Raw genomic sequence first — 23,816 nt, 5'->3', positions numbered from 1 at the left:
TTGGCACGCGCCACTCGTTCTTCATTTGCCTGTAATCCAGAGTGGACTCTACCTCGTTTTTTTGCCTGGGTTTCTTCTGCTGGACCTGGCAACATGAGGCTCAAGGTGAACTGTCTTTATTTGTAACCCAGTCACTGATTAAGAATACTGGAAGCGTGTTGGTCCAGGGTTAAGGAAGCCTTTCGGGCGGTGTCTTTTTGCAAGGCCCTTGTTTCCGGTCAAAGAGCATTGAACTGTAGGTAAAACTAAGGCAGAAACTTTAGGCGTTCTCCACCTGTACCGGACTGGACCCTATCTGCATGGTTGCAGGTTAGATTCTCCCTTTTATCTTCAACCTGTCCTAGAAAATTAAACGGGAGAGGACGATTGGCCAGCCTGGGCAAGCCAAATACTTGTGCTTTCAGGCACCCGGTCCCCTTGGCTGAATGGTCTTTTTCCACCATACATGTCAAGATTCAAGCAGCTTGGACCGCTATGGAGAGGCTTTGAGAGCCCGGATAGCTCAGTCGGTAGAGCATCAGACTTTTAATCTGAGGGTCCAGGGTTCAAGTCCCTGTTCGGGCGGTGCCTTTCACTTACCTATGAGGCCTTTGAGCTGCCAATAGGGCAGTCTTTATGCACATCTGCCGGGAATGCTCACTGGCTCAGAGAGATGAAATGTCCTAACTTCCCCCTTTCTAGGCTCCTGGAATCTGCCAGAAATAAAGGTGGCTGAAGGTGATTGCTTGACCAACTGTTTCCCAACAACCCTTGTCTATGGCAGCTTACCTGGGCTCCAGTTCAGGCATGTTATCTAGCGAACTTTCAACAAAGGCCCCAAATCCTTCCACCTTGGTCTTTTCTCAGCAGCATAGCTGTTCAAACACATACGCTCCCAGTGGCCTTTCAGGACTGCTGTGGGAGAAACGCATCTGACATCTAGGGCCCTGTCCCTTTAGATTCTCCTTAGTTCTTTCAAATGCTAACACTATTCAGTGGGTAAACAATGCCCACTTAGGCATCGTCCCTGTCTCATTAACATGCCAAGTCCCAGAATGCTCAGCGGCCCACTGGATGACACTTATGTGTCTCTCCTCAATGTCAATTTCTCCTCCAAGGAAGGGCAGATGTTGGCAAGCACTGATTTGGTTAGCTTTGCGCAGTGGCAGTATCATAGCCAATGAGGTTCAACTGAGGTGTGATTATTGCTAATTGAAAACTTTTCCCAATACCCCGCCACGATGACTTGAAATACAGTCAGCACTGGCAATTTTTGAGAGTCTCTGAGGAGACTGAGCAATGTGTTTTCAACAGCAGATAAGTGACGGCTTCTTACATGCAGACTGAGATGCGTTAGAGTTGAGAAAGTGAGTCACGGGCCCATTGACACCATAGAGAGCTTTTGTGTCATCACGCAGCCTGGGTAGAACAATCAGTGATTGGCACGCGCCGCTCGTTCTTCACTTGCCTGTAATCCAGAGTGGACTCTACCTCGTTTTTTTGCCTGGGTTTCTTCTGCTGGACCTGGCAACATGAGGCTCAAGGTGAACTGTCTTTATTTGTAACCCAGTCACTGATTAAGAATACTGGAAGCGTGTTGGTCCAGGGTTAAGGAAGCCTTTCGGGCGGTGTCTTTTTGCAAGGCCCTTGTTTCCGGTCAAAGAGCATTGAACTGTAGGTAAAACTAAGGCAGAAACTTTAGGCGTTCTCCACCTGTACCGGACTGGACCCTATCTGCATGGTTGCAGGTTAGATTCTCCCTTTTATCTTCAACCTGTCCTAGAAAATTAAACGGGAGAGGACGATTGGCCAGCCTGGGCAAGCCAAATACTTGTGCTTTCAGGCACCCGGTCCCCTTGGCTGAATGGTCTTTTTCCACCATACATGTCAAGATTCAAGCAGCTTGGACCACTATGGAGGAGGAGCTTTGAGAGCCCGGATAGCTCAGTCGGTAGAGCATCAGACTTTTAATCTGAGGGTCCAGGGTTCAAGTCCCTGTTCGGGCGGTGCCTTTCACTTACCTATGAGGCCTTTGAGCTGCCAATAGGGCAGTCTTTATGCACATCTGCCGGGAATGCTCACTGGCTCAGAGAGATGAAATGTCCTAACTTCCCCCTTTCTAGGCTCCTGGAATCTGCCAGAAATAAAGGTGGCTGAAGGTGATTGCTTGACCAACTGTTTCCCAACAACCCTTGTCTATGGCAGCTTACCTGGGCTCCAGTTCAGGCATGTTATCTAGCGAACTTTCAACAAAGGCCCCAAATCCTTCCACCTTGGTCTTTTCTCAGCAGCATAGCTGTTCAAACACATACGCTCCCAGTGGCCTTTCAGGACTGCTGTGGGAGAAACGCATCTGACATCTAGGGCCCTGTCCCTTTAGATTCTCCTTAGTTCTTTCAAATGCTAACACTATTCAGTGGGTAAACAATGCCCACTTAGGCATCGTCCCTGTCTCATTAACATGCCAAGTCCCAGAATGCTCAGCGGCCCACTGGATGACACTTATGTGTCTCTCCTCAATGTCAATTTCTCCTCCAAGGAAGGGCAGATGTTGGCAGGCACTGATTTGGTTAGCTTTGCGCAGTGGCAGTATCATAGCCAATGAGGTTCAACTGAGGCGTGATTATTGCTAATTGAAAACTTTTCCCAATACCCCGCCACGATGACTTGAAATACAGTCAGCACTGGCAATTTTTGAGAGTCTCTGAGGAGACTGAGCAATGTGTTTTCAACAGCAGATAAGTGACGGCTTCTTACATGCAGACTGAGATGCGTTAGAGTTGAGAAAGTGAGTCACGGGCCCATTGACACCATAGAGAGCTTTTGTGTCATCACGCAGCCTGGGTAGAACAATCAGTGATTGGCACGCGCCGCTCGTTCTTCACTTGCCTGTAATCCAGAGTGGACTCTACCTCGTTTTTTTGCCTGGGTTTCTTCTGCTGGACCTGGCAACATGAGGCTCAAGGTGAACTGTCTTTATTTGTAACCCAGTCACTGATTAAGAATACTGGAAGCGTGTTGGTCCAGGGTTAAGGAAGCCTTTCGGGCGGTGTCTTTTTGCAAAGCCCTTGTTTCCGGTCAAAGAGCATTGAACTGTAGGTAAAACTAAGGCAGAAACTTTAGGCGTTCTCCACCTGTACCGGACTGGACCCTATCTGCATGGTTGCAGGTTAGATTCTCCCTTTTATCTTCAACCTGTCCTAGAAAATTAAACGGGAGAGGACGATTGGCCAGCCTGGGCAAGCCAAATACTTGTGCTTTCAGGCACCCGGTCCCCTTGGCTGAATGGTCTTTTTCCACCATACATGTCAAGATTCAAGCAGCTTGGACCGCTATGGAGGAGGAGCTTTGAGAGCCCGGATAGCTCAGTCGGTAGAGCATCAGACTTTTAATCTGAGGGTCCAGGGTTCAAGTCCCTGTTCGGGCGGTGCCTTTCACTTACCTATGAGGCCTTTGAGCTGCCAATAGGGCAGTCTTTATGCACATCTGCCGGGAATGCTCACTGGCTCAGAGAGATGAAATGTCCTAACTTCCCCCTTTCTAGGCTCCTGGAATCTGCCAGAAATAAAGGTGGCTGAAGGTGATTGCTTGACCAACTGTTTCCCAACAACCCTTGTCTATGGCAGCTTACCTGGGGTCCAGTTCAGGCATGTTATCTAGCGAACTTTCAACAAAGGCCCCAAATCCTTCCACCTTGGTCTTTTCTCAGCAGCATAGCTGTTCAAACACATACGCTCCCAGTGGCCTTTCAGGACTGCTGTGGGAGAAACGCATCTGACATCTAGGCCCCTGTCCCTTTAGATTCTCCTTAGTTCTTTCAAATGCTAACACTATTCAGTGGGTAAACAATGCCCACTTAGGCATCGTCCCTGTCTCATTAACATGCCAAGTCCCAGAATGCTCAGCGGCCCACTGGATGACACTTATGTGTCTCTCCTCAATGTCAATTTCTCCTCCAAGGAAGGGCAGATGTTGGCAGGCACTGATTTGGTTAGCTTTGCGCAGTGGCAGTATCATAGCCAATGAGGTTCAACTGAGGCGTGATTATTGCTAATTGAAAACTTTTCCCAATACCCCGCCACGATGACTTGAAATACAGTCAGCACTGGCAATTTTTGAGAGTCTCTGAGGAGACTGAGCAATGTGTTTTCAACAGCAGATAAGTGACGGCTTCTTACATGCAGACTGAGATGCGTTAGAGTTGAGAAAGTGAGTCACGGGCCCATTGACACCATAGAGAGCTTTTGTGTCATCACGCAGCCTGGGTAGAACAATCAGTGATTGGCACGCGCCGCTCGTTCTTCATTTGCCTGTAATCCAGAGTGGACTCTACTTCGTTTTTTTGCCTGGGTTTCTTCTGCTGGACCTGGCAACATGAGGCTCAAGGTGAACTGTCTTTATTTGTAACCCAGTCACTGATTAAGAATACTGGAAGCGTGTTGGTCCAGGGTTAAGGAAGCCTTTCGGGCGGTGTCTTTTTGCAAGGCCCTTGTTTCCGGTCAAAGAGCATTGAACTGTAGGTAAAACTAAGGCAGAAACTTTAGGCGTTCTCCACCTGTACCGGACTGGACCCTATCTGCATGGTTGCAGGTTAGATTCTCCCTTTTATCTTCAACCTGTCCTAGAAAATTAAACGGGAGAGGACGATTGGCCAGCCTGGGCAAGCCAAATACTTGTGCTTTCAGGCACCCGGTCCCCTTGGCTGAATGGTCTTTTTCCACCATACATGTCAAGATTCAAGCAGCTTGGACCGCTATGGAGAGGCTTTGAGAGCCCGGATAGCTCAGTCGGTAGAGCATCAGACTTTTAATCTGAGGGTCCAGGGTTCAAGTCCCTGTTCGGGCGGTGCCTTTCACTTACCTATGAGGCCTTTGAGCTGCCAATAGGGCAGTCTTTATGCACATCTGCCGGGAATGCTCACTGGCTCAGAGAGATGAAATGTCCTAACTTCCCCCTTTCTAGGCTCCTGGAATCTGCCAGAAATAAAGGTGGCTGAAGGTGATTGCTTGACCAACTGTTTCCCAACAACCCTTGTCTATGGCAGCTTACCTGGGCTCCAGTTCAGGCATGTTATCTAGCGAACTTTCAACAAAGGCCCCAAATCCTTCCACCTTGGTCTTTTCTCAGCAGCATAGCTGTTCAAACACATACGCTCCCAGTGGCCTTTCAGGACTGCTGTGGGAGAAACGCATCTGACATCTAGGGCCCTGTCCCTTTAGATTCTCCTTAGTTCTTTCAAATGCTAACACTATTCAGTTGGTAAACAATGCCCACTTAGGCATCGTCCCTGTCTCATTAACATGCCAAGTCCCAGAATGCTCAGCGGCCCACTGGATGACACTTATGTGTCTCTCCTCAATGTCAATTTCTCCTCCAAGGAAGGGCAGATGTTGGCAAGCACTGATTTGGTTAGCTTTGCGCAGTGGCAGTATCATAGCCAATGAGGTTCAACTGAGGTGTGATTATTGCTAATTGAAAACTTTTCCCAATACCCCGCCACGATGACTTGAAATACAGTCAGCACTGGCAATTTTTGAGAGTCTCTGAGGAGACTGAGCAATGTGTTTTCAACAGCAGATAAGTGACGGCTTCTTACATGCAGACTGAGATGCGTTAGAGTTGAGAAAGTGAGTCACGGGCCCATTGACACCATAGAGAGCTTTTGTGTCATCACGCAGCCTGGGTAGAACAATCAGTGATTGGCACGCGCCGCTCGTTCTTCACTTGCCTGTAATCCAGAGTGGACTCTACCTCGTTTTTTTGCCTGGGTTTCTTCTGCTGGACCTGGCAACATGAGGCTCAAGGTGAACTGTCTTTATTTGTAACCCAGTCACTGATTAAGAATACTGGAAGCGTGTTGGTCCAGGGTTAAGGAAGCCTTTCGGGCGGTGTCTTTTTGCAAGGCCCTTGTTTCCGGTCAAAGAGCATTGAACTGTAGGTAAAACTAAGGCAGAAACTTTAGGCGTTCTCCACCTGTACCGGACTGGACCCTATCTGCATGGTTGCAGGTTAGATTCTCCCTTTTATCTTCAACCTGTCCTAGAAAATTAAATGGGAGAGGACGATTGGCCAGCCTGGGCAAGCCAAATACTTGTGCTTTCAGGCACCCGGTCCCCTTGGCTGAATGGTCTTTTTCCACCATACATGTCAAGATTCAAGCAGCTTGGACCGCTATGGAGAGGCTTTGAGAGCCCGGATAGCTCAGTCGGTAGAGCATCAGACTTTTAATCTGAGGGTCCAGGGTTCAAGTCCCTGTTCGGGCGGTGCCTTTCACTTACCTATGAGGCCTTTGAGCTGCCAATAGGGCAGTCTTTATGCACATCTGCCGGGAATGCTCACTGGCTCAGAGAGATGAAATGTCCTAACTTCCCCCTTTCTAGGCTCCTGGAATCTGCCAGAAATAAAGGTGGCTGAAGGTGATTGCTTGACCAACTGTTTCCCAACAACCCTTGTCTATGGCAGCTTACCTGGGCTCCAGTTCAGGCATGTTATCTAGCGAACTTTCAACAAAGGCCCCAAATCCTTCCACCTTGGTCTTTTCTCAGCAGCATAGCTGTTCAAACACATACGCTCCCAGTGGCCTTTCAGGACTGCTGTGGGAGAAACGCATCTGACATCTAGGGCCCTGTCCCTTTAGATTCTCCTTAGTTCTTTCAAATGCTAACACTATTCAGTGGGTAAACAATGCCCACTTAGGCATCGTCCCTGTCTCATTAACATGCCAAGTCCCAGAATGCTCAGCGGCCCACTGGATGACACTTATGTGTCTCTCCTCAATGTCAATTTCTCCTCCAAGGAAGGGCAGATGTTGGCAAGCACTGATTTGGTTAGCTTTGCGCAGTGGCAGTATCATAGCCAATGAGGTTCAACTGAAGTGTGATTATTGCTAATTGAAAACTTTTCCCAATACCCCGCCACGATGACTTGAAATACAGTCAGCACTGGCAATTTTTGAGAGTCTCTGAGGAGACTGAGCAATGTGTTTTCAACAGCAGATAAGTGACGGCTTCTTACATGCAGACTGAGATGCGTTAGAGTTGAGAAAGTGAGTCACGGGCCCATTGACACCATAGAGAGCTTTTGTGTCATCACGCAGCCTGGGTAGAACAATCAGTGATTGGCACGCGCCGCTCGTTCTTCACTTGCCTGTAATCCAGAGTGGACTCTACCTCGTTTTTTTGCCTGGGTTTCTTCTGCTGGACCTGGCAACATGAGGCTCAAGGTGAACTGTCTTTATTTGTAACCCAGTCACTGATTAAGAATACTGGAAGCGTGTTGGTCCAGGGTTAAGGAAGCCTTTCGGGCGGTGTCTTTTTGCAAGGCCCTTGTTTCCGGTCAAAGAGCATTGAACTGTAGGTAAAACTAAGGCAGAAACTTTAGGCGTTCTCCACCTGTACCGGACTGGACCCTATCTGCATGGTTGCAGGTTAGATTCTCCCTTTTATCTTCAACCTGTCCTAGAAAATTAAACGGGAGAGGACGATTGGCCAGCCTGGGCAAGCCAAATACTTGTGCTTTCAGGCACCCGGTCCCCTTGGCTGAATGGTCTTTTTCCACCATACATGTCAAGATTCAAGCAGCTTGGACCGCTATGGAGGAGGAGCTTCGAGAGCCCGGATAGCTCAGTCGGTAGAGCATCAGACTTTTAATCTGAGGGTCCAGGGTTCAAGTCCCTGTTCGGGCGGTGCCTTTCACTTACCTATGAGGCCTTTGAGCTGCCAATAGGGCAGTCTTTATGCACATCTGCCGGGAATGCTCACTGGCTCAGAGAGATGAAATGTCCTAACTTCCCCCTTTCTAGGCTCCTGGAATCTGCCAGAAATAAAGGTGGCTGAAGGTGATTGCTTGACCAACTGTTTCCCAACAACCCTTGTCTATGGCAGCTTACCTGGGCTCCAGTTCAGGCATGTTATCTAGCGAACTTTCAACAAAGGCCCCAAATCCTTCCACCTTGGTCTTTTCTCAGCAGCATAGCTGTTCAAACACATACGCTCCCAGTGGCCTTTCAGGACTGCTGTGGGAGAAACGCATCTGACATCTAGGGCCCTGTCCCTTTAGATTCTCCTTAGTTCTTTCAAATGCTAACACTATTCAGTTGGTAAACAATGCCCACTTAGGCATCGTCCCTGTCTCATTAACATGCCAAGTCCCAGAATGCTCAGCGGCCCACTGGATGACACTTATGTGTCTCTCCTCAATGTCAATTTCTCCTCCAAGGAAGGGCAGATGTTGGCAAGCACTGATTTGGTTAGCTTTGCGCAGTGGCAGTATCATAGCCAATGAGGTTCAACTGAGGTGTGATTATTGCTAATTGAAAACTTTTCCCAATACCCCGCCACGATGACTTGAAATACAGTCAGCACTGGCAATTTTTGAGAGTCTCTGAGGAGACTGAGCAATGTGTTTTCAACAGCAGATAAGTGACGGCTTCTTACATGCAGACTGAGATGCGTTAGAGTTGAGAAAGTGAGTCACGGGCCCATTGACACCATAGAGAGCTTTTGTGTCATCACGCAGCCTGGGTAGAACAATCAGTGATTGGCACGCGCCGCTCGTTCTTCACTTGCCTGTAATCCAGAGTGGACTCTACCTCGTTTTTTTGCCTGGGTTTCTTCTGCTGGACCTGGCAACATGAGGCTCAAGGTGAACTGTCTTTATTTGTAACCCAGTCACTGATTAAGAATACTGGAAGCGTGTTGGTCCAGGGTTAAGGAAGCCTTTCGGGCGGTGTCTTTTTGCAAGGCCCTTGTTTCCGGTCAAAGAGCATTGAACTGTAGGTAAAACTAAGGCAGAAACTTTAGGCGTTCTCCACCTGTACCGGACTGGACCCTATCTGCATGGTTGCAGGTTAGATTCTCCCTTTTATCTTCAACCTGTCCTAGAAAATTAAATGGGAGAGGACGATTGGCCAGCCTGGGCAAGCCAAATACTTGTGCTTTCAGGCACCCGGTCCCCTTGGCTGAATGGTCTTTTTCCACCATACATGTCAAGATTCAAGCAGCTTGGACCGCTATGGAGAGGCTTTGAGAGCCCGGATAGCTCAGTCGGTAGAGCATCAGACTTTTAATCTGAGGGTCCAGGGTTCAAGTCCCTGTTCGGGCGGTGCCTTTCACTTACCTATGAGGCCTTTGAGCTGCCAATAGGGCAGTCTTTATGCACATCTGCCGGGAATGCTCACTGGCTCAGAGAGATGAAATGTCCTAACTTCCCCCTTTCTAGGCTCCTGGAATCTGCCAGAAATAAAGGTGGCTGAAGGTGATTGCTTGACCAACTGTTTCCCAACAACCCTTGTCTATGGCAGCTTACCTGGGCTCCAGTTCAGGCATGTTATCTAGCGAACTTTCAACAAAGGCCCCAAATCCTTCCACCTTGGTCTTTTCTCAGCAGCATAGCTGTTCAAACACATACGCTCCCAGTGGCCTTTCAGGACTGCTGTGGGAGAAACGCATCTGACATCTAGGGCCCTGTCCCTTTAGATTCTCCTTAGTTCTTTCAAATGCTAACACTATTCAGTGGGTAAACAATGCCCACTTAGGCATCGTCCCTGTCTCATTAACATGCCAAGTCCCAGAATGCTCAGCGGCCCACTGGATGACACTTATGTGTCTCTCCTCAATGTCAATTTCTCCTCCAAGGAAGGGCAGATGTTGGCAAGCACTGATTTGGTTAGCTTTGCGCAGTGGCAGTATCATAGCCAATGAGGTTCAACTGAAGTGTGATTATTGCTAATTGAAAACTTTTCCCAATACCCCGCCACGATGACTTGAAATACAGTCAGCACTGGCAATTTTTGAGAGTCTCTGAGGAGACTGAGCAATGTGTTTTCAACAGCAGATAAGTGACGGCTTCTTACATGCAGACTGAGATGCGTTAGAGTTGAGAAAGTGAGTCACGGGCCCATTGACACCATAGAGAGCTTTTGTGTCATCACGCAGCCTGGGTAGAACAATCAGTGATTGGCACGCGCCGCTCGTTCTTCACTTGCCTGTAATCCAGAGTGGACTCTACCTCGTTTTTTTGCCTGGGTTTCTTCTGCTGGACCTGGCAACATGAGGCTCAAGGTGAACTGTCTTTATTTGTAACCCAGTCACTGATTAAGAATACTGGAAGCGTGTTGGTCCAGGGTTAAGGAAGCCTTTCGGGCGGTGTCTTTTTGCAAGGCCCTTGTTTCCGGTCAAAGAGCATTGAACTGTAGGTAAAACTAAGGCAGAAACTTTAGGCGTTCTCCACCTGTACCGGACTGGACCCTATCTGCATGGTTGCAGGTTAGATTCTCCCTTTTATCTTCAACCTGTCCTAGAAAATTAAACGGGAGAGGACGATTGGCCAGCCTGGGCAAGCCAAATACTTGTGCTTTCAGGCACCCGGTCCCCTTGGCTGAATGGTCTTTTTCCACCATACATGTCAAGATTCAAGCAGCTTGGACCGCTATGGAGGAGGAGCTTCGAGAGCCCGGATAGCTCAGTCGGTAGAGCATCAGACTTTTAATCTGAGGGTCCAGGGTTCAAGTCCCTGTTCGGGCGGTGCCTTTCACTTACCTATGAGGCCTTTGAGCTGCCAATAGGGCAGTCTTTATGCACATCTGCCGGGAATGCTCACTGGCTCAGAGAGATGAAATGCCCTAACTTCCCCCTTTCTAGGCTCCTGGAATCTGCCAGAAATAAAGGTGGCTGAAGGTGATTGCTTGACCAACTGTTTCCCAACAACCCTTGTCTATGGCAGCTTACCTGGGCTCCAGTTCAGGCATGTTATCTAGCGAACTTTCAACAAAGGCCCCAAATCCTTCCACCTTGGTCTTTTCTCAGCAGCATAGCTGTTCAAACACATACGCTCCCAGTGGCCTTTCAGGACTGCTGTGGGAGAAACGCATCTGACATCTAGGGCCCTGTCCCTTTAGATTCTCCTTAGTTCTTTCAAATGCTAACACTATTCAGTGGGTAAACAATGCCCACTTAGGCATCGTCCCTGTCTCATTAACATGCCAAGTCCCAGAATGCTCAGCGGCCCACTGGATGACACTTATGTGTCTCTCCTCAATGTCAATTTCTCCTCCAAGGAAGGGCAGATGTTGGCAGGCACTGATTTGGTTAGCTTTGCGCAGTGGCAGTATCATAGCCAATGAGGTTCAACTGAGGCGTGATTATTGTTAATTGCTTCTCGGCCCTTTGGCTAAGATCAAATCTAGTATCTGTTCTTATCAGTTTCCAGGAGGTGGCGCTTGCTTCTGTCCCTGATCTATGGCGAGATAGAGATGGGATTGCGGTTGCTATGCAAAACCTGCTGGAGTGAAGGTAACCCGGAGCGGTTTGTAGCCGAAAGGGAAGCCTTCTGATGGGGACGGAGAACCATTCGGTCTTGGCGGAGGGTCGGGATCCTGGCCTTCTGGCCTGGATTGGGGCAGCTCTAGCTCTGGACAGTTATTTGGGAGAGAACGCTGGCTCCCCTTGCTCCCACCGGGGGAGCGGCCAGTATTTCCCAAATGTAATTAGGTAGGAGGGACGGAACGACGGTGAAGCCTGATGGCAAGGGCTCTCTCCAAGCTTCCAGAACTCCATACCTTTCTGCCTGGGGTGGGGGCTGCTGTGGTCTGGGCTGTGGGTCAGGGCTTTTTCGAAAAGCCAGTGGTGAATGTGCCCCTGAAGTGGCAGTTCAGGGGTGCCGTATAGTCACGGTGTGAAAGCACTTGATTTTATGGCACCATGGTCACTTCACCACAACACACGTTTTTCGCACCTGCCTCTTGGGCCGGGCCTTTTGGCCAGGACCAGGGGAAATTTTTATGCCTGGCCGGAGGGCCGGCCATTGGATAGCACAATGGCCACTTTCACTCTCCCATCTCACTATCTTCCCCACTCTTTCTTTTACCCCTGTTTGTCACCTTTTTGTCTTTTTTTGGTTGTCTTTGTATACACGTTTTGTCACTGTGTGGCGAGTAGGGTGTGGGTCCTCGGGCCTACTCTGAAAGTCTTGGGAGGGGGTGGACATAGGCCTTTTGGCTTGGTTCGCCCTCTCCTTTGAGGGGTCTCTCTTCGGGAGAGCCCCACTGTACTTGGGTTGGTCTGCTTCGGCAGTCCTTCCAGTTGTGGGGGTCCGCCTGGTTTCGGCCAGATGGACCCTTTGTCTGAGTACCTCAGTCCCTGTCCGGAGCCTAACGCCCCGGGGGATCAGGGTAAGGTCCTTCCCTAGTGGAGGACTCTGTACACCCGTTGCACGTTTTTGTGTTTCACTCTCTATGTGTGGGCACTTTTTTTTGGCACCGGGTGGAAGTTTTTGAGGTGTGTTTTGCACGCCACTGGCTTTTCGATAGAGTGATTATTGCTAATTGAAAACTTTTCCCAATACCCCGCCACGATGACTTGAAATACAGTCAGCACTGGCAATTTTTGAGAGTCTCTGAGGAGACTGAGCAATGTGTTTTCAACAGCAGATAAGTGACGGCTTCTTACATGCAGACTGAGATGCGTTAGAGTTGAGAAAGTGAGTCACGGGCCCATTGACACCATAGAGAGCTTTTGTGTCATCACGCAGCCTGGGTAGAACAATCAGTGATTGGCACGCGCCGCTCGTTCTTCACTTGCCTGTAATCCAGAGTGGACTCTACCTCGTTTTTTTGCCTGGGTTTCTTCTGCTGGACCTGGCAACATGAGGCTCAAGGTGAACTGTCTTTATTTGTAACCCAGTCACTGATTAAGAATACTGGAAGCGTGTTGGTCCAGGGTTAAGGAAGCCTTTCGGGCGGTGTCTTTTTGCAAGGCCCTTGTTTCCGGTCAAAGAGCATTGAACTGTAGGTAAAACTAAGGCAGAAACTTTAGGCGTTCTCCACCTGTACCGGACTGGACCCTATCTGCATGGTTGCAGGTTAGATTCTCCCTTTTATCTTCAACCTGTCCTAGAAAATTAAACGGGAGAGGACGATTGGCCAGCCTGGGCAAGCCAAATACTTGTGCTTTCAGGCACCCGGTCCCCTTGGCTGAATGGTCTTTTTCCACCATACATGTCAAGATTCAAGCAGCTTGGACCGCTATGGAGGAGGAGCTTTGAGAGCCCGGATAGCTCAGTCGGTAGAGCATCAGACTTTTAATCTGAGGGTCCAGGGTTCAAGTCCCTGTTCGGGCGGTGCCTTTCACTTACCTATGAGGCCTTTGAGCTGCCAATAGGGCAGTCTTTATGCACATCTGCCGGGAATGCTCACTGGCTCAGAGAGATGAAATGCCCTAACTTCCCCCTTTCTAGGCTCCTGGAATCTGCCAGAAATAAAGGTGGCTGAAGGTGATTGCTTGACCAACTGTTTCCCAACAACCCTTGTCTATGGCAGCTTACCTGGGCTCCAGTTCAGGCATGTTATCTAGCGAACTTTCAACAAAGGCCCCAAATCCTTCCACCTTGGTCTTTTCTCAGCAGCATAGCTGTTCAAACACATACGCTCCCAGTGGCCTTTCAGGACTGCTGTGGGAGAAACGCATCTGACATCTAGGGCCCTGTCCCTTTAGATTCTCCTTAGTTCTTTCAAATGCTAACACTATTCAGTGGGTAAACAATGCCCACTTAGGCATCGTCCCTGTCTCATTAACATGCCAAGTCCCAGAATGCTCAGCGGCCCACTGGATGACACTTATGTGTCTCTCCTCAATGTCAATTTCTCCTCCAAGGAAGGGCAGATGTTGGCAGGCACTGATTTGGTTAGCTTTGCGCAGTGGCAGTATCATAGCCAATGAGGTTCAACTGAGGCGTGATTATTGTTAATTGCTTCTCGGCCTTTTGGCGAAGATCAAGTGTAGTATCTGTTCTTATCAGTTTCCAGGAGGTGGCGCTTGCTTCTGTCCCTGATCTATGGCGAGATAGAGATGGGATTGCGGTTGCTATGCAAAACCTGCTGGAGTGAAGGTAACCCGGAGCGGTTTGTAGCCGAAAGGGAAGCCTTCTGATGGGGACGGAGAACCATTCGGTCTTGGCGGAGGGTCGGGATCCTGGCCTTCTGGCCTGGATTGGGGCAGCTCTAGCTCTGGACAGTTATTTGGGAGAGAACGCTGGCTCCCCTTGCTCCCACCGGGGGAGCGGCCAGTATTTCCCAAATGTAATTAGGTAGGAGGGACGGAACGACGGTGAAGCCTGATGGCAAGGGCTCTCTCCAAGCTTCCAGAACTCCATACCTTTCTGCCTGGGGTGGGGGCTGCTGTGGTCTGGGCTGTGGGTCAGGGCTTTTTCGAAAAGCCAGTGGTGAATGTGCCCCTGAAGTGGCAGTTCAGGGGTGCCGTATAGTCACGGTGTGAAAGCACTTGATTTTATGGCACCATGGTCACTTCACCACAACACATGTTTTTCGCACCTGCCTCTTGGGCCGGGCCTTTTGGCCAGGACCAGGGGAAATTTTTATGCCTGGCCGGAGGGCCGGCCATTGTATAGCACAATGGCCACTTTCACTCTCCCATCTCACTATCTTCCCCACTCTTTCTTTTACCCCTGTTTGTCACCTTTTTGTCTTTTTTTGGTTGTCTTTGTATACACGTTTTGTCACTGTGTGGCGAGTAGGGTGTGGGTCCTCGGGCCTACTCTGAAAGTCTTGGGAGGGGGTGGACATAGGCCTTTTGGCTTGGTTCGCCCTCTCCTTTGAGGGGTCTCCCTTCGGGGGAGCCCCACTGTACTTGGGTCGGTCTGCTTCGGCAGACCTTCCAGTTGTGGGGGTCCACCTGGTTTCGGCCAGATGGACCCTTTGTCTGAGTACCTCAGTCCCTGTCTGGAGCCTAACGCCCCGGGGGATCAGGGTAAGGTCCTTCCCTAGTGGAGGACTCTGTACACCCGTTGCACTTTTTTGTGTTTCACTCTCTATGTGTGGGCACTTTTTTTTGGCACCGGGTGGAAGTTTTTGAGGTGTGTTTTGCACGCCACTGGCTTTTCGATAGAGAGTGATTATTGTTAATTGCTTCTCGGCCTTTTGGCTAAGATCAAGTGCAGTTTTCTGTGTGTGACTTAGTCAAGAGGTGTCTGGGGTACCCGGAGGTCGGCCTTGGGGGGAGCGTCCCTTTTCGGAGGGCCCCCCCTTGCTGCTATTGGCCCGAGGCCTAGTCCCCAGACAACGAGGAGCGATCGCCCTTCTTAAGGCGGTTCGGTGTCAGCGGTTGGGGCCCCTTCGGGGGTACCCCTTTGTCGGAGGAAGAGGCGAGGTACCATCCGGTACGAAAGATGGCGGTCCGTGGGATGCGGGATTCTATTCGGTTTCTGGTGAAGCCTGAATTCAAAGGAGAAATTGATCTGAGGACTATCGTGGTTGACGTGCTGATGGATTTCCTGAAACTCAGGGTAAGGGATATTGTTTGTTTGCAGGATTTTCCGCAACAAAGATTGTATGACATTACCTTTCTTTCTGTCGAGATATGCTGGGAGGTTTATGAGAAGATGAGGAGTGCTGAGAATGAATTGTTGAAGAAAATGGACATTATACCGCTTTTCATGCAGGAAGAAAAGGCTATAGTAGTCCATATGTACAATCCCTTTTCGGATGTAAACTTGGTTAGGGCTTTCCTGAGGAATTACTGTGAGGAATTAAGAGGTGGGGATAAGGTGCTGAACAAGTTTGGAATCTGGTCTGGGAAGTATAGGTTCTATGGGAAATTCCGGACTGATCTTGGTTGTGTTGGTGGGGTGAAGAGGCCTCCAGCGGTCTTCAATATTGGGGGTGAGAGAGGGTTCCTTTTTTACCCTGGTCAACCGGTGTATTGCAGGAAGTGCTGTGTCTACGGGCACGCGAGTGGGGACTGTGAGCGCAGGATTAAATGTAGGTTTTGTGGGAATGAGGATCACCCGTCTAAGGAATGTAAACAAACCCGGATGTGCGATATCTGCAAAAGATCAGGTCACCTAGCAAGACAATGCGATGAATATTTCTCCGCAAAAAGGGAATCAGAATTCCATGATGTCTTGAGAAAGACCCAGGCTAGGCGTATGCAGCAGAGGCAGAAAGCTGAGGCTCGGAGGGAAGGTGGCAGTGCTAGGTCTGCTGATGCGGAGCGGCCTGCTACATCCTCGGAGCACCAGACCAATGACGCTGCACCTACGGTGCAGGAAGAGGCTGTGAGCAGTGAGGTCGGCTCTGGTCCCACTACTGGTGGTACGGTGGTGGGAGTTAGTGCAGATCCTGGGAGCCTTGGTACTGCGGTAGGGGAAGGCGGGTCAGTTCCGGGTCCCCAGGAGATGGCAGAAGAAGGAGTGATACAGAGACCCCCGGCGAGGCAAGAGGAGGTTTGCCCAGAGGAAGAGCAGAGGAGTGTGGCATTTACAAGTCCAGGACGTTTATCTGAGCTGATGAGTGGTCTATCATCTAGCGCAGAGGAAGATGATGAGGATGATGAGGATGAGAATGATGAGATGGACAGCGATGAGAGTCTGGAATGCGGACAGCAATTGGTGATCTCGATGGATGAGACTTCTCAGTCCTCCACCAAAAGAGAGCGGGAGGAGGGGACTGGGGAGGGGGTGGAAGGTGTACCCTTACCTGATGATGGAGGCTCTGGAGCAGAGTCTGCCAGTTCTCCCTTTGGGAAGAAAAGACTAACTTACGCGAATGTTGCTGGCAATGGGATGGAGGAGGCTATGCATCATTTTTAAGTTATTCGTTATGGCTGTACAAACCTTTTTGATTTTTTTCATGATGGCTTTGTCTGTGTGTTCTGTAAATGTGAGAAGTGTTTGTTCAGGGTGGAGGAGGGCGGCTGTCTTTGAACATCTGGAAGGGGTGAAGGCTGACGTAATTTGTGTTCAGGAGTGCGGCAATGAGAGGATTCTGTGTGATGAGTGGAAGCTTGGTGCATCTATGTGGTCCCCTATGTGTGTGTCTAGGAATGAAGGTGTTGGGATTCTTGTGAAAAACCCGTATGTTCAGTTTGTGTCACATGAGGTGGTGGTGCCGGGGAGGTTACAAGTGGCTATTTTGGAGGTGGCGGGGTGTAAGGTTAGAATAATTAATGTGTATGCACCTGCTGAGAAAAAGGAGCGTGTGAGATTCCTTGAAGTACTTAAGGTGTGGCTGCCTGGGAGAATCCCGACCATTTTGGCTGGAGACTTCAACTGCGTGAGGAGGAGTGAGGATAGACAAAGTGTTTGTGCGGATAGTGGTGTTGACATAACATCTAGGGCGCTAAATGAAATAATCAGTGATTTCCACCTTCAAGATACTGCCTGTGTTGTGCAGGGGAATGATATTTCTTTTACCTTTTTTTCCGACAAGGGGTCTGTGCGATCCAGGATCGACTTTATTTTTGTATCCCCAGCTTTGAAGATAAATGGGTATCAGACTGGCCTAGTGCCTTTTTCGGATCATGCCATGCTTACCGGCTCCTTCTTTCTTGATGGTGCCAGTGTGTGTGGGAGGGGAGCATGGAAATTGAACTGTTCAAGTTTAAAGGAAGAAGGTGTAGTGTCTAAGTTTAAAGACTTTTATGAATGGGTTAAATTCAAAAAGCGTGATTTTGAGGATGTCTTGGTGTGGTGGGATTGGGCAAAGGTCAGGATAAGTGGCTTCTTTAAGAAATTGGGTGTGGAGGCGGCCAGGAGAAAGCGTGAAGATGCGAGGAGGTTGGTGGACAAGATGCATTTCCTATTTAAGTGTAAGAGGCTGGGGGTGGAGGTGGAGGAAGAATTGAGGGAAGTACGTGAGGCCAGGAGTGCTATGCTTAGGGATCGAGGGAGAAGCATTATCTTTAGATCTAAGGTGCAAGAGATGGAGGAGGATGAGCAGTGTTCTGCTTATTTCTTTAAGAAGTCGTTTGGGTCGAAGAAGATGTTCCTGTCGGTGTTGGATAAAGAGGAGGAGGTGAGAGGTGATAGAATGGTGGAATCCATTAGGTCCTTCTACGCCAAATTATACGGTGGTGGTGGGGGTGTGACGGAAGAAGAAATGCAGGAGTACTGTGAGGTGGTGAAAGGGAATTTGAAGACAGAAGACGTGGAGTTGCTTCTAGACCCGGTGGAGGAAGAAGAGGTGAAGAACGTGGTGATGAAGATGAAAAAGAACAAGACCCCTGGTGGGGATGGCTTACCTGTGGATTTCTACGCTGAGTTCTGGCCAATCTTGAAAGACGAGCTGTGTGAGGTAATTAGGACCTGTATGGAAGAAAAGAGAATTTCAGCCTCGATGAAGAAGGGAATTATTACCTTACTTTATAAGAAGAAAGGAGATCAGCGGGATATCAGGAATTGGCGGCCTATTTCACTGCTCAACAGTGATTACAAGATTTTTGCCAAAGTACTTGCTGACAGGATGAGAAGGGTAGTGGGTAGTGTCATTGGAGAATGGCAGGTGTGTGCCGTTCCCGGTCGGAGGATTTCCGATAACTTAATCCTCCTGCGGGATCTGGTGTTCTACGCCCAATGCAACAACATGCCTTTGGCTGTGGCTAGCATTGATCTCGAGAAGGCTTATGACCGGGTGGCTCACAAGTTCCTCTTCACAGTGTTGAGGCAGATGGGGGTCCCTGATGATTTTGTTAATGTGGTAGAATGTTTGTATCAGGGAATTAGTAGTCAGGTTCTTGTAAATGGGGAGCTGTCTGAAGAGGTGGAGGTGAGGTCCGGGGTGAGGCAGGGGTGTCCTTTGTCACCCGTCGCTTTTATTTGCGTGATGGAGCCCCTGTTAAGACATGTATGGAGGGACAAATGTTTTAAGGGAATGTTTGTACCAGGGTGTGGGAATGAACCGGTCAAGATGCTTGGCTACATGGATGATATCAACTTTCTGTGTAACTCTGCAAGGGATGTGTCAAGAGCAGAGTTGCAGCTTGGTATTTTTGGTGTGGTGTCCGGGTTGTGTGTTAACTGGGGCAAAAGTAGTGTTTGTGTGTTAAGTGGCACGTGCGATGTATCCCAAAGTAAACTTAAGAGTGTGCAGGAGGTGGATGTGCTGGGAGTGCATTTTGAGAGGAACCTGGTAAACCAAGTAAATACAGTGAAGGGGATGGAGAAAGTTGGTAAAAAGTTAAGTCTGTGGAAAACTAGGAGGCTCTCATTTTCTGGCAAAACCTTGATTGTAAAGGCAGTAATCCTTCCTTTGCTGATGTATTTTTCGGTAGTTTTCCCCCCTAACAAGAGAATGGTTCAGAAGATCACAAGGATGCTTTTTTTATTTTTTTGGGGGTCTAAGATGGAGAAAGTTTCCAGAGAGGTGGTCATGAAGAGAGTTCAGCAGGGTGGGTACAACTTCCCCAATGTTGAACGATTTTTGGAGGTCCAGTGGTGGATGGTCCACCTTAGGACTTTCTTGGCAGGTGGGAAGACAGCTGCATTAATGCGCTACTTAATTGGATGGCCTTTGCTGAAGTGGGGGTGGTGTGCAAGGGACCTTACAAAGCCCATGTCAATGTTAACCCCTGTGTATTATTTAAAAATGTCCTCCTTTTTTCAGAGAAATCAGTTGCAGATGCTGGGGGAAGGGGCTCGGAAAAAAGAGACGTTATGGGCTTGGTTAAGGAAGGATGAGTTACCTACAAATATTTTTGGTTTAAACCTTAAGAAAGCAGAGATTGTTTGGAAGAATTTATTGTTTAAAGGCATCACGAACAAACAGAAGGAGGTAGTATGGTTGTCTCTGCATAATTGTTTGGCTACTATGTCCTTTTTAAAAGCTAGGGACTTGGTGAGGAGGGAGGTGTGTCCCAGGGAAGGATGTGCAGGGATTGAAACTGTAAGACACGTATTTTGGGAGTGTTTTTTTGCAAGAAAGTTTTGGAGTTTGCTGTGTGGTTTTGTGGAAAGGGTGGTGGGAATTGATGGAGTGTCTTTTGAGTCTGGTGTCCTGGGTGTGGTTGGAGGTGGCAAGGGGAAACAACGTAAAATGTTTATTCTGTCTGCGGTTGTTAGGGAAGTGATGTGGGAAGCCCGATGTGCTTTGGTTAAGAAGAAAATGATATTGGTTGAAAAAGACTGCGTGGATTGGGTGTTGGCGAAAATGTTTTTTGTGTTGGCTGTCGAAAGAAGAAGTATGGGGGTGGATGAGGCCGATGGTTTTTGGAATTTTGTTAGGTGGCGGGTGGGTGAAGGTTAAGTGTGTTAAGTGGTGTTTATACTTATGGTTTTATGATCAGTGATTTTACCTTTTGATACCTTTTATGCCACGATGATGTATGGAACACGGCTCAGTATAGGTTTCGTGTTTTGTTCCAAAGCTGAGGTTATGTGATTCAATCTGAGTGGAAAGAAAAAAAAAAAAAAAAAATCTGTTCTTATCAGTTTCCAGGAGGTGGCGCTTGCTTCTGTCCCTGATCTATGGCGAGATAGAGATGGGATTGCGGTTGCTATGCAAAACCTGCTGGAGTGAAGGTAACCCGGAGCGGTTTGTAGCCAAAAGGGAAGCCTTCTGATGGGGACGGAGAACCATTCGGTCTTGGCGGAGGGTCGGGATCCTGGCCTTCTGGCCTGGATTGGGGCAGCTCTAGCTCTGGACAGTTATTTGGGAGAGAACGCTGGCTCCCCTTGCTCCCACCGGGGGAGCGGCCAGTATTTCCCAAATGTAATTAGGTAGGAGGGACGGAACGACGGTGAAGCCTGATGGCAAGGGCTCTCTCCAAGCTTCCAGAACTCCATACCTTTCTGCCTGGGGTGGGGGCTGCTGTGGTCTGGGCTGTGGGTCAGGGCTTTTTCGAAAAGCCAGTGGTGAATGTGCCCCTGAAGTGGCAGTTCAGGGGTGCTGTATAGTCACGGTGTGAAAGCACTTGATTTTATGGCACCATGGTCACTTCACCACAACACACGTTTTTCGCACCTGCCTCTTGGGCCGGGCCTTTTGGCCAGGACCAGGGGAAATTTTTATGCCTGGCCGGAGGGCCGGCCATTGGATAGCACAATGGCCACTTTCACTCTCCCATCTCACTATCTTCCCCACTCTTTCTTTTACCCCTGTTTGTCACCTTTTTGTCTTTTTTTGGTTGTCTTTGTATACACGTTTTGTTACTGTGTGGCGAGTAGGGTGTGGGTCCTCGGGCCTACTCTGAAAGTCTTGGGAGGGGGTGGACATAGGCCTTTTGGCTTGGTTCGCCCTCTCCTTTGAGGGGTCTCTCTTCGGGAGAGCCCCACTGTACTTGGGTTGGTCTGCTTCGGCAGTCCTTCCAGTTGTGGGGGTCCGCCTGGTTTCGGCCAGATGGACCCTTTGTCTGAGTACCTCAGTCCCTGTCCGGAGCCTAACGCCCCGGGGGATCAGGGTAAGGTCCTTCCCTAGTGGAGGACTCTGTACACCCGTTGCACGTTTTTGTGTTTCACTCTCTATGTGTGGGCACTTTTTTTTGGCACCGGGTGGAAGTTTTTGAGGTGTGTTTTGCACGCCACTGGCTTTTCGATAGAGTGATTATTGCTAATTGAAAACTTTTCCCAATACCCCGCCACGATGACTTGAAATACAGTCAGCACTGGCAATTTTTGAGAGTCTCTGAGGAGACTGAGCAATGTGTTTTCAACAGCAGATAAGTGACGGCTTCTTACATGCAGACTGAGATGCGTTAGAGTTGAGAAAGTGAGTCACGGGCCCATTGACACCATAGAGAGCTTTTGTGTCATCACGCAGCCTGGGTAGAACAATCAGTGATTGGCACGCGCCGCTCGTTCTTCACTTGCCTGTAATCCAGAGTGGACTCTACCTCGTTTTTTTGCCTGGGTTTCTTCTGCTGGACCTGGCAACATGAGGCTCAAGGTGAACTGTCTTTATTTGTAACCCAGTCACTGATTAAGAATACTGGAAGCGTGTTGGTCCAGGGTTAAGGAAGCCTTTCGGGCGGTGTCTTTTTGCAAGGCCCTTGTTTCCGGTCAAAGAGCATTGAACTGTAGGTAAAACTAAGGCAGAAACTTTAGGCGTTCTCCACCTGTACCGGACTGGACCCTATCTGCATGGTTGCAGGTTAGATTCTCCCTTTTATCTTCAACCTGTCCTAGAAAATTAAACGGGAGAGGACGATTGGCCAGCCTGGGCAAGCCAAATACTTGTGCTTTCAGGCACCCGGTCCCCTTGGCTGAATGGTCTTTTTCCACCATACATGTCAAGATTCAAGCAGCTTGGACCGCTATGGAGGTGGAGCTTTGAGAGCCCGGATAGCTCAGTCGGTAGAGCATCAGACTTTTAATCTGAGGGTCCAGGGTTCAAGTCCCTGTTCGGGCGGTGCCTTTCACTTACCTATGAGGCCTTTGAGCTGCCAATAGGGCAGTCTTTATGCACATCTGCCGGGAATGCTCACTGGCTCAGAGAGATGAAATGCCCTAACTTCCCCCTTTCTAGGCTCCTGGAATCTGCCAGAAATAAAGGTGGCTGAAGGTGATTGCTTGACCAACTGTTTCCCAACAACCCTTGTCTATGGCAGCTTACCTGGGCTCCAGTTCAGGCATGTTATCTAGCGAACTTTCAACAAAGGCCCCAAATCCTTCCACCTTGGTCTTTTCTCAGCAGCATAGCTGTTCAAACACATACGCTCCCAGTGGCCTTTCAGGACTGCTGTGGGAGAAACGCATCTGACATCTAGGGCCCTGTCCCTTTAGATTCTCCTTAGTTCTTTCAAATGCTAACACTATTCAGTGGGTAAACAATGCCCACTTAGGCATCGTCCCTGTCTCATTAACATGCCAAGTCCCAGAATGCTCAGCGGCCCACTGGATGACACTTATGTGTCTCTCCTCAATGTCAATTTCTCCTCCAAGGAAGGGCAGATGTTGGCAGGCACTGATTTGGTTAGCTTTGCGCAGTGGCAGTATCATAGCCAATGAGGTTCAACTGAGGCGTGATTATTGCTAATTGAAAACTTTTCCCAATACCCCGCCACAATGACTTGAAATACAGTCAGCACTGGCAATTTTTGAGAGTCTCTGAGGAGACTGAGCAATGTGTTTTCAACAGCAGATAAGTGACGGCTTCTTACATGCAGACTGAGATGCGTTAGAGTTGAGAAAGTGAGTCACGGGCCCATTGACACCATAGAGAGCTTTTGTGTCATCACGCAGCCTGGGTAGAACAATCAGTGATTGGCACGCGCCGCTCGTTCTTCACTTGCCTGTAATCCAGAGTGGACTCTACCTCGTTTTTTTGCCTGGGTTTCTTCTGCTGGACCTGGCAACATGAGGCTCAAGGTGAACTGTCTTTATTTGTAACCCAGTCACTGATTAAGAATACTGGAAGCGTGTTGGTCCAGGGTTAAGGAAGCCTTTCGGGCGGTGTCTTTTTGCAAGGCCCTTGTTTCCGGTCAAAGAGCATTGAACTGTAGGTAAAACTAAGGCAGAAACTTTAGGCGTTCTCCACCTGTACCGGACTGGACCCTATCTGCATGGTTGCAGGTTAGATTCTCCCTTTTATCTTCAACCTGTCCTAGAAAATTAAACGGGAGAGGACGATTGGCCAGCCTGGGCAAGCCAAATACTTGTGCTTTCAGGCACCCGGTCCCCTTGGCTGAATGGTCTTTTTCCACCATACGTGTCAAGATTCAAGCAGCTTGGACCGCTATGGAGAGACTTTGAGAGCCCGGTTAGCTCAGTCGGTAGAGCATCAGACTTTTAATCTGAGGGTCCAGGGTTCAAGTCCCTGTTCGGGCGGTGCCTTTCACTTACCTATGAGGCCTTTGAGCTGCCAATAGGGCAGTCTTTATGCACATCTGCCGGGAATGCTCACTGGCTCAGAGAGATGAAATGTCCTAACTTCCCCCTTTCTAGGCTCCTGGAATCTGCCAGAAATAAAGGTGGCTGAAGGTGATTGCTTGACCAACTGTTTCCCAACAACCCTTGTCTATGGCAGCTTACCTGGGCTCCAGTTCAGGCATGTTATCTAGCGAACTTTCAACAAAGGCCCCAAATCCTTCCACCTTGGTCTTTTCTCAGCAGCA

At 49.1% G+C, this 23,816-nt stretch overlaps 18 non-coding genes and 4 pseudogenes across 18 annotated transcripts; all 22 read left to right on the top strand.

Moving 5' to 3' along the window:
• Positions 1 to 491: 491 nt before the first annotated feature.
• On the top strand, positions 492 to 564 carry TRNAK-UUU (transfer RNA lysine (anticodon UUU)). Its single transcript has one exon. It is a non-coding gene; the product is annotated as a tRNA-Lys (tRNA).
• A 566-nt stretch (positions 565 to 1,130) lies between these two features.
• On the top strand, positions 1,131 to 1,271 carry LOC141135243 (U4 spliceosomal RNA). Its single transcript, XR_012243524.1, has one exon. It is a non-coding gene; the product is annotated as a U4 spliceosomal RNA (small nuclear RNA).
• Positions 1,272 to 1,912: 641 nt separating this feature from the next.
• Positions 1,913 to 1,985, top strand: TRNAK-UUU (transfer RNA lysine (anticodon UUU)). Its single transcript has one exon. It is a non-coding gene; the product is annotated as a tRNA-Lys (tRNA).
• A 566-nt stretch (positions 1,986 to 2,551) lies between these two features.
• On the top strand, positions 2,552 to 2,692 carry LOC141135017 (U4 spliceosomal RNA). Its single transcript, XR_012243324.1, has one exon. It is a non-coding gene; the product is annotated as a U4 spliceosomal RNA (small nuclear RNA).
• A 641-nt stretch (positions 2,693 to 3,333) lies between these two features.
• On the top strand, positions 3,334 to 3,406 carry TRNAK-UUU (transfer RNA lysine (anticodon UUU)). The gene has a single exon. It is a non-coding gene; the product is annotated as a tRNA-Lys (tRNA).
• Positions 3,407 to 3,972: 566 nt separating this feature from the next.
• Positions 3,973 to 4,113, top strand: LOC141135016 (U4 spliceosomal RNA). The gene has a single exon (XR_012243323.1). It is a non-coding gene; the product is annotated as a U4 spliceosomal RNA (small nuclear RNA).
• Positions 4,114 to 4,751: 638 nt separating this feature from the next.
• Positions 4,752 to 4,824, top strand: TRNAK-UUU (transfer RNA lysine (anticodon UUU)). The gene has a single exon. It is a non-coding gene; the product is annotated as a tRNA-Lys (tRNA).
• Positions 4,825 to 5,390: 566 nt separating this feature from the next.
• LOC141135242 (U4 spliceosomal RNA) lies at positions 5,391 to 5,531 on the top strand. Its single transcript, XR_012243523.1, has one exon. It is a non-coding gene; the product is annotated as a U4 spliceosomal RNA (small nuclear RNA).
• A 638-nt stretch (positions 5,532 to 6,169) lies between these two features.
• Positions 6,170 to 6,242, top strand: TRNAK-UUU (transfer RNA lysine (anticodon UUU)). The gene has a single exon. It is a non-coding gene; the product is annotated as a tRNA-Lys (tRNA).
• A 566-nt stretch (positions 6,243 to 6,808) lies between these two features.
• Positions 6,809 to 6,949, top strand: LOC141135275 (U4 spliceosomal RNA). The gene has a single exon (XR_012243556.1). It is a non-coding gene; the product is annotated as a U4 spliceosomal RNA (small nuclear RNA).
• Positions 6,950 to 7,590: 641 nt separating this feature from the next.
• On the top strand, positions 7,591 to 7,663 carry TRNAK-UUU (transfer RNA lysine (anticodon UUU)). Its single transcript has one exon. It is a non-coding gene; the product is annotated as a tRNA-Lys (tRNA).
• Positions 7,664 to 8,229: 566 nt separating this feature from the next.
• LOC141135241 (U4 spliceosomal RNA) lies at positions 8,230 to 8,370 on the top strand. Its single transcript, XR_012243522.1, has one exon. It is a non-coding gene; the product is annotated as a U4 spliceosomal RNA (small nuclear RNA).
• Positions 8,371 to 9,008: 638 nt separating this feature from the next.
• TRNAK-UUU (transfer RNA lysine (anticodon UUU)) lies at positions 9,009 to 9,081 on the top strand. Its single transcript has one exon. It is a non-coding gene; the product is annotated as a tRNA-Lys (tRNA).
• A 566-nt stretch (positions 9,082 to 9,647) lies between these two features.
• LOC141135274 (U4 spliceosomal RNA) lies at positions 9,648 to 9,788 on the top strand. The gene has a single exon (XR_012243555.1). It is a non-coding gene; the product is annotated as a U4 spliceosomal RNA (small nuclear RNA).
• Positions 9,789 to 10,429: 641 nt separating this feature from the next.
• Positions 10,430 to 10,502, top strand: TRNAK-UUU (transfer RNA lysine (anticodon UUU)). The gene has a single exon. It is a non-coding gene; the product is annotated as a tRNA-Lys (tRNA).
• A 566-nt stretch (positions 10,503 to 11,068) lies between these two features.
• LOC141135505 (U4 spliceosomal RNA) lies at positions 11,069 to 11,133 on the top strand (annotated as a pseudogene).
• A 1,126-nt stretch (positions 11,134 to 12,259) lies between these two features.
• Positions 12,260 to 12,381, top strand: LOC141135548 (U4 spliceosomal RNA; annotated as a pseudogene).
• A 641-nt stretch (positions 12,382 to 13,022) lies between these two features.
• On the top strand, positions 13,023 to 13,095 carry TRNAK-UUU (transfer RNA lysine (anticodon UUU)). The gene has a single exon. It is a non-coding gene; the product is annotated as a tRNA-Lys (tRNA).
• Positions 13,096 to 13,661: 566 nt separating this feature from the next.
• LOC141135508 (U4 spliceosomal RNA) lies at positions 13,662 to 13,726 on the top strand (annotated as a pseudogene).
• A 7,549-nt stretch (positions 13,727 to 21,275) lies between these two features.
• Positions 21,276 to 21,397, top strand: LOC141135547 (U4 spliceosomal RNA; annotated as a pseudogene).
• A 641-nt stretch (positions 21,398 to 22,038) lies between these two features.
• Positions 22,039 to 22,111, top strand: TRNAK-UUU (transfer RNA lysine (anticodon UUU)). The gene has a single exon. It is a non-coding gene; the product is annotated as a tRNA-Lys (tRNA).
• Positions 22,112 to 22,677: 566 nt separating this feature from the next.
• Positions 22,678 to 22,818, top strand: LOC141135259 (U4 spliceosomal RNA). The gene has a single exon (XR_012243540.1). It is a non-coding gene; the product is annotated as a U4 spliceosomal RNA (small nuclear RNA).
• The last annotated feature ends 998 nt before the right edge of the window (positions 22,819 to 23,816 follow it).

This window comes from Aquarana catesbeiana, linkage group LG03 (genome assembly GCF_042186555.1).
Source record: "Aquarana catesbeiana isolate 2022-GZ linkage group LG03, ASM4218655v1, whole genome shotgun sequence".
Lineage (NCBI taxonomy): Eukaryota > Metazoa > Chordata > Amphibia > Anura > Ranidae > Aquarana > Aquarana catesbeiana.
This window is presented reverse-complemented; position numbering and strand designations above follow the sequence as displayed.